The 13,403-nt window shown below is 41.4% G+C and overlaps 1 protein-coding gene across 3 annotated transcripts in view; it reads right to left on the bottom strand.

Annotated features, from left to right (window-relative positions):
• The window catches only part of robo1 (roundabout, axon guidance receptor, homolog 1 (Drosophila)), a 213,729-nt gene extending 201,387 nt beyond the window's left edge, over window positions 1–12,342 (bottom strand). For all 3 annotated transcript variants that reach the window (XM_069707320.1, XM_069707322.1, XM_069707317.1), the window contains exon 1: window positions 12,043–12,342. The gene's annotated coding sequence lies outside the window, so the exon portion shown is untranslated. The remainder of the gene's footprint in view (window positions 1–12,042) is intronic.
• Window positions 12,343–13,403: the final 1,061 nt, after the last annotated feature.

A 13,403-nucleotide genomic window follows, 5' to 3' on the forward strand; every position in this document is an offset into this window, starting at 1 on the left:
CACAAGCTTAATTAAAGTTAATACATTATGATACCCCAAAATCCAGAGATTACAATGCTCCAAGGTTCTAGTTAATTAGAGTATTCACGCATTGACAGGCAGGGAACCAGCCTCATTCTCCCTGAGCCAATTAAAACTCGGGGTCAAAGTGGACAAAAACTTAGTTTCTTCTCTTTTTTACATTTTTCTACAAGCACCTGTGAATGTGAACGTGCTTGGGGAAACGTTATTCCTTCGACACTGTTGTTCTTTTTTTTGCCAAAATGTCTTTTTTTTCCTCTTCCAATTCTTCCTGTCTTGCATGAAATGATACTACCAGCCAAATCAAATTGGCAATTACAGAGCCTGTCATCCAAAAAGCTCCACCTTACTAGTTTGTTTACAAAAAAAGCTTACAAAGACTCCGTTTTTCAGATTTCTCTTTCTGCACTTATCTTTTCTTTGGCAGGCAAACACAGAGAACATTGAGCTGAATATTCAACATTTTTTACACTACGTAGAGTTAACTTAGCTCTCACATGCTTCGCAAACCTGCCTTAAGATAAGGTGCCTTGTAACAGTACTGAACAGTTACCAGGCCAACTTTATCATTAATAGTAGGTTGTATCTGACAGAAAAGCAGCGGCATTCATTTGTTGTTAGGGTGTCTATCAGAAAGAGCAGAATACAGCCCCCCAGGATTTTGCCCTGGTTACTGTTTGTCTTCTCTTCTCAACTGAAGGTAACGATCACTCTCTGCTGATACAGAGACACACACACACACACACACACACACACACACACACACACACACACACACACACACACACACACACACACACACACACACACACACACACACACACACACACACACACACACACACACACACACACACACACACACACACACACACACTGTGTTTGATAATTGGAGAGCATACGAGGACAGAGACATCAAAAGGATGAAAATATACTGTATCTCCACCTCAGTTAATGGGATGTCAAGAGACAATTATTACATAGACGTGATTTTAAAGTTACAAAACGTTTCCTTTGTCAGCTTCTACACCTAAGAGGACAGTTCATCATTCTTTATTGGCTTTCTGGCTAAGTGAGATGATGAGCATAACCTCACATCTTGGCTGGTTTGACGAACACAACTGACAGTGACTTAAATCTAACTGACTTAAGCTGTAAAGTCTGATGTTTAAATGTATCTGTCACACACGCTGTTTGGCTCTTGAGTGTCTTCAGTGGGATTCTTTTGCAATTAAAAAAAATGAAATAAGGCTTTTCTCCAACTGAAAACTGCAGCAAACTTTTCAGCTGCCTTCCGTCCAGCAGAAAACACGCGCCTCCTTAAGGGTTAAAAATGTTTTGAGGTTATTTTACCAAAACATTTCAGCAAAAAAAATTGTCCTGATTTAAAAAATAATTGTGAAAAAAAAGTTAGGTTGTAACAGGTTACAGCAATGACAAAAACTATTCCCCTCCTCATGGTGCCATATTACCAGCAAACCACAATTTATGAGCCATGTTAACCTCTTTCTTGTCATCAGGTGTCACTGACTGTTGACCATGGAAACATAAATCTTAGTTTTAAGTTGGAGGTTCAGCAAACTTTTTAGGCTTAAAATAATGAAGTCTCTTCTTTGAGCGACTGTCTGACTTGCATTAGACGAATTTCAGAACAAATTGTCATCATAAAACTGGCCTTTATAATATGTAGCTGCTACTGGCAGCTGGTAAACTTAGCATAAAGACTAAAAACTGGGGTAAACTGCGAGCCTTTCTCTGTCTGATGGTGTCAAACTCCACCTACTAGCACCTTAACAGCTCACTAGTCAATGTGTTAGATCTTATTTGTTTCATCTGTTAAAGGATTTGAAGAGCAAAAATTTGTATTTGTCATTTTGGGAGATCTTTAAGCAGCGGGTTCGGTACCTTTGGGCAGAACAAGACCAGCTGCTTCCCTCCTAGCATGAAGGGTGTTTGAAAAAACATCAAACCATTAATTTAAGATTAATGATCTTATCTTTGTAAGATCAAGCAAGAAACAGTTTTGAGTGTTGAACTGGAGATTTAAAGACAGCGGGCCTGGGGTTGAGAGGTCTGATTCAGTGCTTTATCTTTTTTATTCTTATCTTCTGTACGAACAATGCACATATATCAACATCGCTGTAAATCTGCCAGTGTTAGCCAGGTGGAAAATGTGTACATGTTGCCCCTCTGTCAGATGCCCAGGATAGACAAATGATACACACACATATATATATATATCCAACAGAAAACTGTAAACAGTGCAAGCAAGTCAAACTATAGTTTTCATCCAGATGAACTGCCTGGGATGAATTTGGGAAAACATAAGGTGATTAACTTGTACTATGCCACAATACTACTTTACAATTATGGCTATTTAATAAAGAAAAAAAAAAAACTTAAAATATATCTAACAAAGAACCTTCACTGATTTTTGTAACATGTGTCTATTTAAATGTCAGGCAATACAGTTATAGATGAGGAGCTCAATGCTGCACTATCATTATAGCATTATAATCTTAAAAGCTTCTCTGACTGTCTTTTAATACCTGGGGGTCATGAAGTGATAATTTCAGTCTGTTAAAGTGATGAGAAAGAGCCATCCATAGCACCCACAGAAGACAGAGTGATCAGGGGACTGCAGCTGTTTCTATTTATGGATTATATACAAGAAGTAGGATTTTTGCCACATAGAAAAAAACAACTTCATCTGTGGAGGTCGAACATGCTCCAGTGAGGGTAAACAGGAGAAATACAATAAGTAGAGTGGAAACACGTTTTAACGGGTCAATAATGTAGATTAACATCGATTTTCTGATATCTAGTGCAGTTTTTTCTTAGAAATTTTGGTTAGAAATCAGTTTTGCCTCTGCGAGAGACACCAAAAACCATCATCATCATTCGCACAGAACACGACCGAACTACAGTAAGTTCTCCTCAGTCTCTCTCTGAATGGCGGACATTTGAGAAATCATTCTGCTAACCTGTTGAATAGTTAGCAGTGGAAGTAAAACAGCAGCTAATTGATTGTGTTGAAATCGACCTCTACGAAACAAGCCTATTGAATTCAGGCATTTAGGTTTACTTAACAGCTGACCATTAGCTGCACAGTACAATCAATATCTACATTGCATGTAAGAATGGATAAAAAAAAAAAAAAAAAGTTTGTCATTAAAAAACACCTGATATTGGCTCAGTGTTGAATTCAGCTGCAGAAAATTTGAGCAAAGAAAAATATGAGAATTTGACTTGAATATTAAAGAATTAGCTCAGAATTGTTTTGTGTAAATGCATGCTAATTAGAGTGGAATTATGTAAATATGTATGCTAATCAAAAGGTGCTAACAGCCCGAGGCTTGTCTGAAAAGTGACACGCTCCACATTGAAACTTTAATTACATTTAAGAGCTGTTTATAGATTATTATAATAGTACTGTATACTGAGGTCTCATCAAGTCCCTAAACTGAGGGGCTTTTGAAGAGGTTGTGGTAAAGGTCATTTAGAATAATTGAATAAAAAGTGTTCGTTTACTCACAGTTGAAGCATTTCTAGTGTTTTTAATAGACATGTAAATATCTTGTTTTGATCGACCGTTGAAGCATAAAGGAAGCTTTGTGAAAAAACGGTTAAATGCACAGACTGTACATATAAGTGGGCGTGGCTCCTGGGTTCGAAAAATGAAGCTGATGCGGAAGTGCCTTTAAGCTGCGATACCACCGAGTGCCACTAGAGGTTGGCTCCAAAAAGCCTCCGGCTCCATAGACTCCCATTCAACTAGTCTTGTGAAATTTGAAGTCAACAAATTGTTTCCACAAGTTATTTTGTTGTTGTTAGCCAAAATCCTCCTTATTAGTTTTCTGGCAGTCCAACTGAAAACATTCTCGTCATTAAAAAGAAAATAATCCTGAAAAATATGTGTTTTTTGGGGGCGTGTCTTTTTGATTAACAGGCCTGTGGTGCAGTCAGGTAACAGCTACAGGTGGGCGGGATGCAGTATCATCGCTTTTTCAACCAAATCAATAACATCCACCGCTCGCTCCTTCCCAGCTCGTCCAAATATGGTCACTTCCTCCTCCAAACTGCTCTGAACTAGCGAGATGGCAATGGCCAATATCCGAACTCGAGGCTTCATAATGGCGGTTCACAAACCAGAGGGTGATGTCATTGTTGGTTGCCGCTTAGTTCAATGATAAAAATATGAAATGACTGTAAAAAAATCAGCATTGCACCATTTTTATGGTTACTGCATAAAACAATTTGCTCATTTTTAGTTCTTTATACATGTAGTCTTTAGTGACTTTTCTCGGCTTGTACAAGTGTTCCTGCACACCCACTCCTATAAACAGACACAAACGAACACATATGAACACACAGACACCCAAACTAGTCGACAGACTCAGAGGGTATTCCTGTCTCCTCCACCCTGATGTAGATGGATGACCCCGGCTGCTAGTCCTGAATCTACATTAGGTCATTACAATAAGCAGCGAGGCCCCAACGAAAACCCGCAAAGTGGAGGGAGCAGAGCAGCTTGGGAGCAAACCTACTCTCCCAGCCCTGTGGGGAAACAACCTTGACACAGTCATCTGTCTTAGTTACACAGGAGTTAGACCTACTGACACACACACAGAGGAGCCGTGCTGGCCCATGCAATCTCTGCAAGGTTGTTATGATGTTGCATTAAAGGAACTAATAGAGTGCATCTAGAAATATTGAAAACATCACAGGGGGGAAAAACAGGTTTACCCGAATGTTACAGATGGCAGAAGTATTAGGCTATTGGCTGTGGTTGTTTCTTGGTCAGCTGGTGGCAAGGGTGCAGCAGGGTTAGAAATAACCCCACCTCCACTTCTGACCCTGGGCGTCAGGTGAAAGTAATCTTGCCGAGGTTGGACCGGGTCACGATGGAGAGGCACAGAGATGAGAAGTCTGGAGAGAGAAAGGGGAGGAGGGGGAGGAAGGGGGAGGAGGAGAAGGGTGTGGAGGATAGAGGAAAGGTGGGACAAGGGCGTCACTGCGGTGAGCTCTCACTCAGTCACCCCGGGGCTGGCTGTGTTTACGGAGCTGTCAGTCACGTGGTGACGCCTCTCCCGAGGGACACGGGCCACCGGGGCGATGAGAAAATAATAGCTCCTTCTGTCAGAGCTTCGAGGGACAGGGGTCTGATGGACACCAGTGGGAATTAGAGACAGCCTTTGGGACACATCCCACCCGACACTTAAATACAGGCGGGATGGACGACTCTCACACGGGACGAGGAGGAAGAAAAACATATAAGCCTTGTGAATCAATATTCATCTTAAGAGCCCATCAATATTTGTGATGTGTTGGTGATATTATTGAGATTATGAGGTAAGGTGATTGTGTGAAGTTTTAGGAAGTCTTTGCATTTTTAGAAATGCCTGGCCATCCTTGAACGCGTGAACAATGAGAGTTCTCGAAGTACAATTGAGTCTAACAATGGGAAATGGTGTACGGGGGAAAAATGTGATTGATTACCTATCTTAAGTCTATTTTCAAGTCTATGCAAGTTCATTTTTATTTCGCAGTGAAATGAATAGCGATCAGTGGCTGCCTGGCAGGAAGGAGATCAATTTAAGAACATTGTTCTGTGTTGTTGGGTTTACACAGTTTACAGTTAACAGGACAAAACTACTGGTTTGCTTCGGAAGCAAGCAGTGCCAAATTTGACATAAAGCTGTCTTCCCTTCGACTCCACAAGGACCAGGTAGTGTAAAGAAATATAGTCTCACTGTATAAAGGAGATCCAGTATGGCCCTTGGTGAGGAGCAGGATTGGAAACAACTGCTCCATCCATAAAATCAGACTTTAAATCAGTCCGAACCTCCATTAAAGGGCTGAAAGATAGCCTAGTGGAGCTCATCATTAGTACAAACACTCAGAAATCATGGGGTAGCATCTGTTTTCTGCACATCCTCCCACATCAATGCTCAGAGCAGTAGGCCTCAGGGAAAGGGGGGTAGGGGCAGGGGGTGCGGCGGGGGGTTGGGGGGGGGGGCGTACAGACGACTATTCCCCTGTCCCTTACCATGAATAACAATCTCTACCTCCAGGTAATTACAGGGGACAAACGATGTCCACGGGGCCACGCCAGCCCATCATTAAGCAAAGCAACTATTGCACAGAGGATGTGTACACACATGAGGAGATAGAGACTCTTCACACAACCGTCTGGGAAACACAGTGGTCATTGATTTTGAGAGAGCCCATTTCAATATATCTACTGCAAAGATTAATCCATGTATCTTTTTGTGTTTATCGATCAACATTAATGCAACGCTGCACATTTCATGCTTTGTTCTCAGCTGCCTCCGAGGGAGCGTCTCCTCGCCTTTGTCTCTGCCGGGAGTCGAGACAAGATGATGTGCTTATTCCTGATGACCTGGACTATGTAGTGTGTCGCCACTGATACACTTCACGAAACACACAACAAAGAATACCACGTGTGTGTATTTTCACTGCCAACACATTATCCACATCCATGTATAGAAGTAGATTTCTACAAACACCTCGTGCAAATGAATGTGAAACCAAACACATACACAGTGTGAGTTTGACTTTGTTGCTGAATTAGAGCAGCGCAGACATCTGAGACACAGACAGACAATAAACACCAGCCCACTGTGTACTCTTCTTCATCCCATTTGGAGTTGGGTATTGACATCAAACACTGAACCACTGCTGAGCATGCACAAACTTTGCCACTGATGTTTAAAGATACTGCACGAGACAAACATGCAAACACAAGCCCACAATCTGAATCCAAGCTAACACGGACACACTGCAGAAGTGACCTTGCCTTGGTTTTTGTGTTTTGGACAGATTACTTCTCCGGCCTCGTCGATGTGGCACAATAAAAGGCACAATATGCATGATATTGTGTGTCACAGGTAACATGGAGAGCATGTCACTGGAGATCTCTGATCCCAACAAGTAGTGGAGGAGTTACCGCAGCAAGTCATCAGTGATACCAGAGGGAGCTGAAAGGAAAAAGGTAGAGCTGCAGGAGGAGGCAGAGGGACAAACAGAATGATAAGAAAAATGTGGCCTTCAGTAGCCCTTTGCTGCCTCAGCCTCATATTTCAAACTGTGTCCAAGTACGGGACAATCCAAAATCAAAAGACACTTAAAAAAATCTCAGCAGTGGAAAAAAAAAAAAAACACCCCAAGTACAGCTCAGTGCCTCCCACTGGGATCCAAGCTGTTTTGTGACTTTATAACTTCTAAATAATACAGTGCCTTACAGCAAGAAGAAACACAAAATAAAAGACCACAGACATCCTGCCAAATGCCGGGGAGTGTGGGTGCCACTGATATAAGGAATGTCCAGACTCTAATATGGAGTTTTATCACAGTGTGGAAGTTGCAGCAAGCTGTGGATAAAGAAAACAATATTATAGGCATGGTAGAGAATAGTGCAAGAAGCTGTATTTTTATTCTTGCCTAATCAAAATATACTTAGTAACTGCAACTTAGTAATAAGGAATTTTTTTTTTTTTTTTTTTTTTTTTTTTAGTAGTCCCTATAATCTCAATAGGGCTTCAAAAGGACATTATGACTAAGAATGTCAAAGAACATTCAAGTCTTTTCTCATATATTTGTGATTTTTATTTATTAAAAAAGTTTTATTTGTACTTTTTTAAGAACATTTGAGTATTTAATTAATCCTAGAAATTACACCCTTCCCATTGCTATGTAATTCATATATTATTTCCCCTACAATGGCCCTAACACGCCATCATAAAGGATATACATAAATTAAAAAAAATTCCTGTCAGCATGAGTGAATTTTGATTTAAATATGACTTTAACCTTTGGCCTATTTTAAAACAAAAAGTTGTCTGTGTTGCCCAGAATCTTGAGGTCGACAGTGAACAGTAAAGGCTTTTTGCATCCACAGAAAGGTTTTCTGAGCATTTACATTCATCTATAAGCTTCTTGATGTAAGAAAGCGTTGTTCCTGTTGAGGAGGCTGACAGACCAGGCGCTTATCGCCTGATGCAGAGGTGTGAAGCTGCTTACGGCAGGTGTACAACACAAACAGCAGTCCATCACACAGGCTTACTGACAATGCATTTGCTTTAATACTGAGTGGCCTGCAACCAAGGAATGACTCCCCTTTTTAAATTTGTTTTATTACAGTCAGGCATGGAAGTGAGCGTTTTAAGGCCAACTGCTGCTGATGGACACCATGCGCTGTGTGGGTTACACTACTGTGAGTTTTAGAGCCGTTAATGTACAGTTATCCTGAGAGAAATCATAGAAAATACTCTCAGACACAGTTTCTATCTCTTCCATTTCACACTTTATGGAGCTGCACATCGGTATGAGATTACAGATTTGGGGACAGAACAAATTCCTCTTCCATGACAGTATGTTCACAAAGTATATACAAACCAAACTGGTGCTAGCAAAACAGGAAAATATGAAAGCAGAAAATCAGTAATAGCCATCATTAATAAAACTAAAAACACAGTCCGATTAGTATCCTCACAGTTTGAGATACATGGATTTGTGACATGAGCAAAACTGCACACGTACACACACAGGCGCACGCGCATGCACGGGCACAGAAGGGGGGAGTTTATTATGACGGATTTTTGTAAAGTAATCTTCCAGGTACTTAACAGCATTAATCTCCATGTGGTGCTGCAGATTGTCTGTTTGATTTACACAACAGTGAATCTCCTTGAGAGGCAACCAGAGATATCTTAATCCACGCCTTTGATCATGATCTCCTCTATCCCATTTCTCAATCCTCTCCACGGCATGGAGCAGCGTTCTCCTTTCCCAAGTGTTGTTCAAGTCACTTATTCCTAACTCGCACAATATAGTACATAAAGGAAACCTACTAATTCAAAGACTCCTCAAAATCATATTCAAGACATGTTTTACATATCATTTGAGGACTAATTGCTGAATTCAGATGAACAAATAAAGCCTGCTATCTGGGCCCTTAATTGGCATTCAGCAAGTTTATAAAAAGTGATTAGAAATTGTAATGTGCTTCCAGAGTGTCCCCACCTGCAGATGAAAGACAAACCTCGACCAGCAGACATACCCTATCTCCTTCCAGACATGACTAATTGACTTGCCACCATGGGTGACTGACATGCCATCCAGAGGGCACCATAATGGCCGTGTCACGAGGGAATGATGAGACCTGCTGACAGCTAGCAGCACTCGACCTTTTGCATGTGAGGTCGGGTGTCAGAGGGAACAGGAACCCCCCGTTGTTGGGCCCACAGCCTCGGGGCTCTGCAGGGGATGAGCCACAGACAACGGGGAACTGGAGTTTTTCAATCGGGCAGTCTTGCAGGGCGGTGATGTCATTCGGTGTGGCAGTGGAATGAAAAATAAAAACAATAAAATAGGAATCAATCGTCAGCAGCCTCAGGGCATTCAAACATCTTGAGGGTGGAGGGAAGATGAAAGAGGAGTGATGGTAACTTCCTTTATCATTTTCACCTAACAAAGGGTTAGTATTATGTTGTTGTTGTTTTAGTTTCTATAGCAGAAAGATTTTCTGTACTGGAAATTTCTCCGCTTTTGTGTGCAGATTTGTTGTTTTCTTGAGTTACCTGTTAATCCTCTTTACCACTGAATAGGAATACGAGAGAATGAGTCTTTTTACAAACAGGAAAAGTGACAGCAGACACAATTATTATTCTGCAGTGAAGTTCTGGGGAGTTTGTGAAAGGAAATCCTGTGTGCCTTCCAAGGAATCTCTATTCACACATTCGTTAGTGTTGTTGGTTTTGCTCACTGGGTATTAATGTCTTATTATTTTTCTGCCTCCTGTCTTATTTCCAAATATCACTAATCCTGTTAGATGAAATCAATTAATGTTCTGCTTTGGCTGCCACACACCAAATTCCAACTCTGCCGATAAGCCCCAAATTTGCCATGAAGGCATATCTAGTCCACCTCTCTGGATTAGAGAGATTTATTGAGGCAGCCACAGACGCATGACCAGCAGTTAACATCAGGCAAAGTCATCCATTCCACAAACAAAAGCAAGAATAAGCTGCAAATAAAGTGATTTTTATCTCTGCTTTTATTCTCTATGAATATGTCCCTAATTTCTCTTTCACTCCTGCATTATATCTAATCTGTTTTTTTTTTTTTACTTAATTAGCACAATTTTAAATCCAGTCTAATGTGTGATATTCAGCATGTGGCCATGACAAAGAAAATGATAACAAAGTGACATGTGGGCCAGATGTGCAGTGAAAAGAAGGCAGATAAGATTACAGCCAAAGGACCAAACGATTCCTCCGAAGGATTTTTACAAAATGCATTAAATGCAAAACAAACACAAAAGAAGAATTGATGACCAAACTGAATTTTTACACGACACCAAGACCGTTGTTTAAGGATATTTATAAAACAAATTATTTAAAAAAACATGCGGGTCTTGCATTAATGGTACCTAATCGTATCACATAAAAAAAGTCTTAAGTAAAGCTCCAAAAATAATTCGACACAATGATTACTTGTAGAAACGTTTTCCTTACAAAATGGGCAGAAATGGATGCTCGTTACATTAAGTAAAAGCAATGCATTGATTTCCAAATCCAACCGCCTCCGTCATCTCCTCCGTCACCACAACTGAAGAAGAGAGCTAAAAGACAAAAAGGAAAATGCTCTACAGATCTCCGGAAAAGTGAATCAGCCTGTAAGCACTGTGCCAAACGCTGCCAAGACTGCTAAGACTCACACAATATCACAAAGGGCTGACTGCATCACAGTCTGGAGCATTAGCAGGGAGAGAGAGGAGGAAGCAACGCCACAGCAGCAATAACTGCAGCAGCGTGGACGGCACTCCACCTGTCTATAGGAATCCTCACATCCATGGTGTAAATCTCAGAGAAGTGAAGAGCGTAAGACAAAATTACAGATGGGAAGTGACTCACTGGGTGACAGGGACAAATACACAACACTGTGTAGTTATTTTAGACAACACAAAAAGACCCCATTCTAGCCAAGTTCTAGGTGACATAAAACACACAGACAGGCAGATTCGTTCACTTAAGTTCATATAACTGTCACCACGTAGCAAAGTCCCTGCAAATATTTTAAAAAGGGTTTCACTATGACAGTGAATTTAATGCATTATTAACACAACAGCACCCAGTGCTGTATACTGTTTATTAAACAGATTGAGACCTTTGTTGTTCAATGAAAGGACCCCGTTTCTTTTTATTACTTCTGTGCTCATTCAGATTTGATTCACTCCTCTCCCCTCACTGTCCGGTGCAATCCCTGCTGAGATTCTGCCTTCAGTGCGACAACTCACTGCTGGCTGAGTAGTAAGCATCCCTCCTCCACAAAATGCAGATCATGCATTGATTTAAAAAAAAAAAAAAAAAAACACTGGTAAACTTAGCCTTAAAAACATGCATGTCTCTGTTCAGACAAAGCAAATGTGCATGCAGCCTAATTCCTGTGTTTCCTCGTATGTCATGCACAAGCCATGTGGCCAGCTGGGAAAACTTTCAGCACCACACAGAAGGGACAGCTCCACCAGAGCAGCACGAGCGTCCTGTCAGTCTGTCAGTCAACAGGCTGCCTTGACAGGTAACAGACACTCCTGTCAAATCACAACACAACACTACAGCAGCTGCAGAAATGCCTTGACAATAAACTGCTGATTTTACAGCACCTTGTTATAGAAGCAGTGACATACAAGATGTGCTGGAGAAGTACACTGTCTTGTCTTGTGCTCTATGAGGACAGAGGTCTGCCTTTACTTTGCGTAAAGGCACCATGCATTACGCAAAGGCTAACGCGAGCTTGTGTGTCAATGCAGTATCTAGTCAGAGCAACTGCAGCCAGGCTTGTATGAATCATACAGACAACACTGCACAGCTTGCCGGCAGAAAGAGCAACACACACACACACACACACACACACACACACACACACACACACACACACTAGACTGCGCTTATCACAGCACTGGCAACACTCTTTACACACACAAGTGAATTAAACTCACCTCTCCAAAATGATGCGGAGGATCCTGCACGCGTTCGTCACTTATAAGCAGAAGTGATCCATACCGGCTTGGCCGTAAAACTTTTATTTGCTGCGCACGTTGTTGAAAACGGAAGCCGGGGACATGTACGGGCTACAACTACCAAGCGACTGGTTATCCTTCTTTCTAGAAACAAACCATGGTAAACTCGAACCAAAGCACACTCCTTTGTTAACGCTTATCCTTCAGGGTGAAAAAAGAATATCCTGTGCCGTTATGTACAGCGCGGTTAGTGCAGCGGTGGAGAGCCAGCGCATACAAATGTGTCCATGCTTCTCCTGCAGGGAGCAGCCGCGTCAGCCTCCCCGGGTCCTAAAGCTGCGCTAACATAATGACACCGGTAACAACCTCCGTCCCTGTCAGGAGACTGCAACCAGGAAGCCTCCTCAAATCACGTTTTCAAGTGACAAGATTGAAAATGTTTTCAATGCTTCAGGCCACATCTTGTAAACGTTCATGGAAACAACATTCATTCAAGACAGTTTGGAATGATGTGTTGAATGATCTTTCTGTTTCAAAAGATCAGTTATTTGTTTAGGATTTCCAGCACAAACCACTGGAAACAAGTCCACCTTACTGCCCTTCTACCTTGTCTAAAAATTAAATTGAGTGTTTGACTGTGACTTGTTCAGATGAATCTTTTGCAGTTGATGCGTTTAAATCTGACATTCCACAAGCACTTTTTGGGGTCAATAATTGGCTCATCATAAATTGCAAGAAACAGCAAGGAAAGTTCTGGATAAGCACTTCCACTTGAATAATCAGGCGGGTCATCAATCAACTTCTAAAGAACCGGCATGGGTTTAGTTTGGAGGCCTGCAGTCAAACACCCTCACCTTGATGTTTGATGTGGATCTGGATCACTCCCTCATCCACCTCATCCATCAGCATCCCTAAAACACAACGGCCACTGCACTGGGGTAGGATTGGGATGACTGATCAATGGTGGTGCTTATTTCACGTGCTAAAGTATTAATCTGTTGTGCTTTGCTGGTTCCACGTATGTGCAACTGGACAATACGAACACGCCTCATTCATACACGCACAGTGTCATATGGGCAAAGGCGTTGGGTAAACGAGGATATAAATAGGAGGGAGGGACGATTAATTCCTCATTACTCACCTCATACATTTTAAACAGCTTGAAAAACACAGTGGCGCATGACGAAAATAGATCACCAAATTAAAAATGAGTTCACACCAGATTCTTCTCTATCTAGAACTGGTATTTTGGCAGATTCATAAATTTTGAATAGTTTAAATATACAATAAAATGTTGTTAAATATGAATCAATGGATGCAGTAACCCCTTACTTATCTTG

The sequence above is a fragment of the Brachyistius frenatus genome, unplaced genomic scaffold, assembly GCF_029030835.1.
Source record: "Brachyistius frenatus isolate BFR_SWC_R1_liver_20210118 unplaced genomic scaffold, ASM2903083v1 Contig_68, whole genome shotgun sequence".
In the NCBI taxonomy this organism is placed as follows: Eukaryota; Metazoa; Chordata; class Actinopteri; family Embiotocidae; genus Brachyistius; species Brachyistius frenatus.